The 7,315-nt window shown below is 34.9% G+C and overlaps 1 non-coding gene across 1 annotated transcript; it reads right to left on the bottom strand.

The window, feature by feature from the left end:
- Positions 1-6,298: 6,298 nt before the first annotated feature.
- TRNAA-CGC (transfer RNA alanine (anticodon CGC)) lies at positions 6,299-6,371 on the bottom strand. The gene has a single exon. It is a non-coding gene; the product is annotated as a tRNA-Ala (tRNA).
- Between the last annotated feature and the right edge of the window lie 944 nt (positions 6,372-7,315).

Raw genomic sequence — 7,315 nt, 5'->3', positions numbered from 1 at the left:
TTCCTTCTCATAAATAGATTTGTGTAAAAACTTTCCCTTGATTGGACGACTTTCAAAAGCAATGGGTCTTTCATCTTGCATTAAAACAGCACCAATTCCATTTCCTGAAGCATCACATTCCACAATAAAGGTTTTTGTGAAGTTCGGTGTAGCTAAGACCTGTGCTTGGCACATTGCCTCTTTAAGATGTTCGAAGGCCTTTGTTGCTTCCGGAGTCCATGAAAATGCATCTTTCTTCAATAATGTTGTTAGAGGTGCTGCTATTCTTCCATAATTCTTAACAAACTTGCAATAATACCCTGTCAACCCAAGAAATCCTCGCAGATGCTTTATGGATGTGGGGATTTTCCATTCCTTAATGGCTTTAATTTTGCTAGGGTCTACCTTAACTCCTTCATGAGATACAATATGACCCAGATATTCCACCTCTTGTACTCCAAAGAAACATTTGGGTCTTTTTGCAAATAATTGTTCCCCTCCAATAGTTGTAGCACCCTGTCAACATGTTCAACATGATCCTTCCAAGACTTGTTGTAGATTAGTATATCATCAAAAAATACTAACACAAATTTTCTAGGAAGGGTTTGAAAATGGAATTCATCAAACCTTGAAATGTATAAGGTGCATTGGTAAGGCCAAAAGGCATGACCAAAAATTCATAATGACCCTCATGATTTCTAAATGTTGTTTTCAGAATGTCTTCAGTCTTCATTCTGATTTGATGATATCCTGAACGAAGATCCAACTTGGTGAAGTAAATTGATCCATGCAATTCATCCAGTAATTCATCAATGACAGGAATGGGAAACTTATCTTTAATAGTGAGCTTGTTGAGCTCCCTATAATCTGACACATGCGCCATGATCCATCCTTCTTGTGCACCAATACTACTGGAGCAGAGAAAGAACTTTGACTAGGTTGAATTATACTAGCCTCTAGCATTTCTGCAACCATACGTTCAATTTCACTCTTTTGGGCATAGGGATATCTATACGGCCTGATGTTTGGAGGAACACTTTCTGGAATCAGATGAATAGCATGATCATGATCACAAATAGGTGGGAGACCTTTGGGAGTCTCAAATACCTTGGCATGATTGTCCAAGGATTTTTGGAGATCTGGAGAAATAGATGATTTCGATGTGGAAACATCTAGCGAACATAATTGTGCAATTACACCTCTTTGTTCCTTTTTTAGAAGCTTTGTCATACCATTAGAGCTTATTACCTTTCCCAGTTTCCCTGCAATACCCCTTAATTCAACTTCCTTTCCTTCCACGGAAAATTTCATGAAAAGTTCTTGAAAATTAAAAGCTATTGTACCCAAGGATTGTAGCCATTGGACTCCTAGTACAACATCAGCACCTCCCATTGGAATGGAAAGCATTGGGCTAGTCAATACATATTCTCCCATGGATAGCTTGATATTATGGCACTTTCCAGAGCAATTTATTGGTCCTCCATTTGCAACCATCACTTGACACTCTGGTGCTGGATATAGGAAGCAATTCAATTCTTTTGCTACCTTACAATGAATAAAATTGTGTGTACTTCCTAAATCAATCAATACTATTACCTTTTTCTTCTTGATTTGTCCTTCTATCTTGATGGTTTGAGGAGTGGTAATTCCAACCAATGCATTACAAGATATGGTCGGATTCATTTCTTCTTTATCTAGTCTTTGTTCCTGAATTATATCCTCTTCTTTTGACCTTTCTTTCTCCTTTTCTTCTTCCTCTTCACAATCTATGTAGAATAATTTCTTCTCAGCACACTTATGACCTTTAGTGTATTTGCTATCACAACTGTAAAAAAGCCCTTTTGCTCTTTTTTCTTCCAATTGTTGTGGTGTCATCCTTATAAGTTGTGGAAGACTAGGGGCAACAACACTTCCATCTTTATAGTTGTGAGTGGTATGCTTCCTGGTTGCCATAATTTTGCTTTCCATTTTTCTTGCTAACATGAATGCCTTCTCTAATGAATCAGGTTCCCAAAGGCGAACATCATGTTGGATATTATCCTTTAAAGTCCCTATGAACACATCAATCCTATGCTCCTCTAAAATATTTTTTACCCTTATGTTCAATTTTTGGAACTCTTCAATGTGCTCCATTATTGAACCCTTTTGTTTGAGACTCATCAATTGGCTAAAAAAAGTGCTGCTTTTTGTATCCTCATAATGTGTTGTTAATTCTTCCGTAAAAATTGCCCAAGTGATAATTTGTTTACGAGAGAAAAGCCATTGATACCATACAAATTGATTTGGTTCCAAATATAAAGTTGCAATACGTACCTTTTGTGTGTTTTGCACATTATTGAGATCGAAAAATTGCTCCATCTGTAATATCCATGTTGCGGGATCCTTGCCATCAAACTTTCTCATATCAATTTTTGGAATATGGTGGGTCTTGAATCCAACATTAGAGTCTATGAAATCATGATTAACATTTCTTTTGTTTGCATCATGAGTTTCCTTTACTACCCTTTCACCATTAGTAAGTATTTCTTGTAGAAAATTTGTCAAATCTGTCTTCAAATCTGCCATGCCTGTCTTCAAATTTGTGTTCAAATTTATCTTCAAATTGTCCATCTTAGCTTCCATGCCATTAATCTTAGCTTCCACGCCATTTATCTTAGCTTCTGTTAGCTTTTGTGAGAGTGACATTTGTTGCACTTGGTCTTGTAATTTTGATATATCATGTAGCATTTCTTCCTCTTCTTCATGAGTCATGCTAGAGCTTTCAAGTTGCTTACTAGGTGTTTGCATTTTCTTTCCTCGGGGTATCAGTTACCGATAATAATGCTCTACTATGCCCTTTGAATTCTTTCAAAATAATTTTTCAAACCAAGATTAAGCAAGAATTTAAAAAAATCTACACACATTTTTTCACTTTGTAGGAGCTCGATATTGCCTCTAATGTATCTCTGTAATTTCGGATCATCCAGTGTTGAAATTGCAACCTACCGTAGCCCTCTGTTTCCTATTTCCAATGCCACTAGTCTGATCTAATTGGATTCTCCAAGGAAGAGTTATGCCAATTCTCCCAAAGTGACCTGATTATAGACTAATTCAGTAGAGCGAACTTGTACGACGTGCCACATGTCCCTGTTTCAACCTTTGCCTCTGAAAAATATAGACAAGAAACTACAAGCCGTCCTCTTCCTATACCTTCTTACGAAATTTAAATCTGATGCTCAGAGAGAAAGTTATGACGATTTTCCCCAGGTCACCTGTTTGGAATGTAATTCAAGAGTCTGCAAAAAGACCAACTTCCTCAAATCATATCTCCGTAAATATAGCACGAAAAGCTCTGAAATTCAGACCCGAGGTTCAATGCGATTTCATCTCAAATGGGTTTTTTTTTTTCGCTTCTAAAATCTCACAGAAAAAATTTATAGCGAAAATACCACAATGACTTATTTGGAGCAACGAAACCCTAGAATCCAAAAGCTCTGACACCAAATGTTATGAAACCAACTCACAAAAAGATAGAAAAGATAGATCAACGCCTTAGAATTCAGCCTCTTCGAGGGGAAACCTCCTTTACATTACACAAATGAATGATTCCTTGATGATTCAAATGACAAAACCTCCTTTCTATATATAGGAGTCTAAGGAGTCACAATATAACCCAGCCGACCTAACAATAATAATATAAAGGCACAAAAATAACAATAAAAGGATTCTATGAGGCACAGTAATAACAACATGGGGACAATAGTGGCACAACAATATTAATAATGGATACAACTACAATAGTAATGGGGTAATCACTAGTATAATAGGGACCTAACAGCGAAACACAAAAAGCGCCAGAAAAGCAACACAAGACATGGGAAGCAGGCTTACCCCAAAACAGCTGAGCTGAATGTGCCGACGGCTCCTAGATGCGATATGGGATGTCAAAGCTACAAAGTTGATGTGAGGAATGAGCTTTGCAAGGTCCGATTGATGAGTTTTGATAAAATCGAGGTTGAGACGTGCATGCCACAAATCTAAGGAAAGCGACACTTAGTGAGAGGTTTCTAAAATGATCCTTGCATGTAACCTCCAACTGCCAAAAATAGGTCCCTGAAACAAGGGATGCCTTTGCATGATGCCTTAGGAGAAGCAGCCCATGCATGAAAGTCTATTTTGCTTGGTCCCTAAGGGAACTGGCCAACTCAGCTGCACATGCAAAAGGTTGCTCAACTATTATGAAAAAATGTGCATTTCTGGCTAGAAGTTGCGCTAGTTGCTCAAAAGATTTGTGCAATTTCTGGGCAGAGCAGTTGAATGCTTCCCAGATTTGCGTAAATTATGGGCTGAGCAGCCCAGCTAGGAAGGATTGCACAATTTTCTAGGTGAAGCTTGCTCAATAGAATTGTGCAATTCTGGGGCCTAGCAGGCTTCCAGTCAGGATTGCGCAAATTCTAGAGGGAAGGTTGGTTTCCCTCCATATTTGAGCAAATTCTTGAAGGGAGCTGCTCAGCCCGCTGTTGAACCAAGTTCGAATGAACAACCTGGGAGGGGAATGCATTAAGGTTTGATTGACAGGTTGTCTTTCTACAAGAAAACCACTGGAGCTTGTGTACTTGACGAAGCAAGACATGCTGTTGTGAAAGGTTGGTAGGGAAGTTCCAAAACAAAGCTAAGGAAAAATTTGGAGGGTGGTTGTAGCCACTACAACACCACCCCTCCCCCCTTCACTAGCCCCTACCCTCAAACCTTGCCCAACTCGACTATGAGACAATCAAACCATGAAAAGAAGAGTAAAGCCAAGAGATGTAGAGAGAAAAACCCTATCAACGCCGCAACAACAAGAAAACATTGCCATTTCAAAATGATTCATTCAAATGCTAATTAACAAAGTAAGTTAAAATAACATACATTCTATGTTCATTAAAAAAACAAAGAAATCATTACCGTATATTCAATTCAATGTTTTGAAATGTCCTAACTCAATCTAGGCTTAACTACTTTCTTTTACCACGATACCCAGAAACAACCCTATGAAATGCTCCTTGAAAGTACCAAAAAAGGCTAGCCAAAAGAACACAAGTTACAAGAGGTGCTCCTATGTATACACCTAATGTATTGTTGTTCATTACCTAGTTATCACCAAGGTTACTATACAGTTAATTCTTTCTTATTGAGTTCTTGGTTAATTTTCCTGGTATTAATCGTACTAGTTTGCTAAAATTATCATCCATCAATTTCATAAATATCTTTCAATTTCTTTACAAATATTCCTTTGTTATATGTATCATAATCTTAATGTAAACGATATGATAAATGCCCAATTTTAATAATAATAAGAGGATCCTAAATTGGGTTCTTGAGTATAACTTAAAGTTATTATTTTTACTTGTTTAAGAGTTAGTTTCTTTTTGGGCGTAGGGAAGCAAGGTAAAGACCCAAGAGTTAGTTAGGAGGAAATATCTATAAGTGTGTACAGTGGGTTATTTTAGGTGGTGGTTTTTCTTGAATAATGAATGGAAAACAATGTATGATAGTTGTCTAGCTTGTATTATTGGATAGGAGTTGTCTTTAGTGCGACTTTTTGGACTTTCTGGTACCGAAATTCGGCAAAAGAATTTGAGGTGAAATCTTGATTTGTGTTATTTAAATTGGTTTTTTGACTCTATATATGGACCAACACCCTGAAAACCCATAGGGCACTTCGATTGTGCAGGGGTTACCCATCAAGCTTGTGATTTCAATAAATTCCTACCAGATTTTAGAGAAACTAGACCCAAAAAATCCACCAAAAAAACTTCCAAAAAGTCTCACTAAAGACAACCCATTATTGGATAGCAATGAATGACTATTGTCCAACTTATATTAATGGATAGTAGTCCATGATGATAGTATTAATGGATAGTAGTCAATGATGATTTTACCACTATTAGTTTCACATGGTAGTCTAACCATTCTACTTTTTAAAGGTTTTTAGGTTTTGACTAGTAAATTATGCATAATCTAAGTGCCCCAAAGAATTTTCACAATGTTAAATCCATTTATGCATTCAAAAATGAAAAAAAAAAACCAAACACCAAAAAAATATAATAACACAAATTATACATAAGCTAAATACCTCAAAAAGATTTCTCGCTATTAAATCCGTTTATACATTAATAAATAATAAAACTCAAAAAAAAACACAAAAACAAAAACTGTTATAAGAACCGATTTGAATTTAAAAAATGATAAAACTTAAAAAACACGAAACCAGAAACAACAAAAACTGTTCTAAGAACCGATTAACTTAAAAGACACGAAACCAGAAATATTTACTCTGTAACAGATGGAAAAAACATGGAGATGCGGGGAATCGAACCCCGTGCCTCTCGCATGCGAAGCGAGCGCTCTACCATATGAGCTACATCCCCGTTTGAAAAAGGCTTTATTTAATCTTATTAAAGAATATGCACACTCTCCCAAGGTAAATCAAGGACGAAAGGTACAAGTAACACCTCCACTCATACTTAGTCCCAAATATTATTATTAATGAAATTCGGAGAAAAATAGCATTAATTATATATTAATGAATAAAGTTTTAGATCATCAGCGATACGCAGTATGTGAAATATTTGTGTAGAATTTTGTAAATGCGTTGTTCAGCGCTTTAAATATTCTATGTTTTTAAATTTTTAAACATTTATTTCAAGTAATAATATCTGAATTTTGGTGAAAATTTGAAAGAATTTCTATAATTGTAATTTTAGTTTTTTTTAGATTATATCATTTCACATTTTTAAAATTAATATATTTATACAATTTGTTTAGTAAATTCATGAAAATGTAAAGTCTTGTGAGTTTAAAATTTTAGGTTCAAATTCATAGTTGCTTGTATATGGAACTTGTATTGGGAGGTGGCTTGTTCTACTTAGAGGTATAATAATATTAGTATAAAATAATTATTTATATTTATTTTTTATATTATTCATAAAAATTAATTGCTAAATGCATTGTTTTTTTTCCTACTGCACTTAATTATTATACTTTGATTTTTTTCATTAATTTATAGCTAAAATAATGGTTATTATTTTTATTCTACCCATGGCCTTGTATCAGGATAGCTTGGTCTATCTAGGGGTATAATAATAGTGATATCAAAAATTTTAAATCTATATTTAATTGAGTCTTGAGGCACTTTCCAATATGGTATGGAAGAAAAATTATCGTGTCTTTATTATGTTAGGTAAACATTTTGACTCCATCGAATTACACAAAAATTAAAATAAAATTAGTATAAATAAATAAATAAATAATAATAATTAATTAAAACATTTCGACTCAATCAAATTACATAAAAATAAAATAAAATAAACGA

Source organism: Pinus tabuliformis, chromosome Q (assembly GCF_031772625.1).
Source record: "Pinus tabuliformis cultivar Carrire ecotype Pingquan chromosome Q, CPIR1, whole genome shotgun sequence".
Lineage (NCBI taxonomy): Eukaryota > Viridiplantae > Streptophyta > Pinopsida > Pinales > Pinaceae > Pinus > Pinus tabuliformis.
Note: the sequence above shows the minus strand (reverse complement) of the source record. Positions and strands in the feature narration are given on the sequence as shown.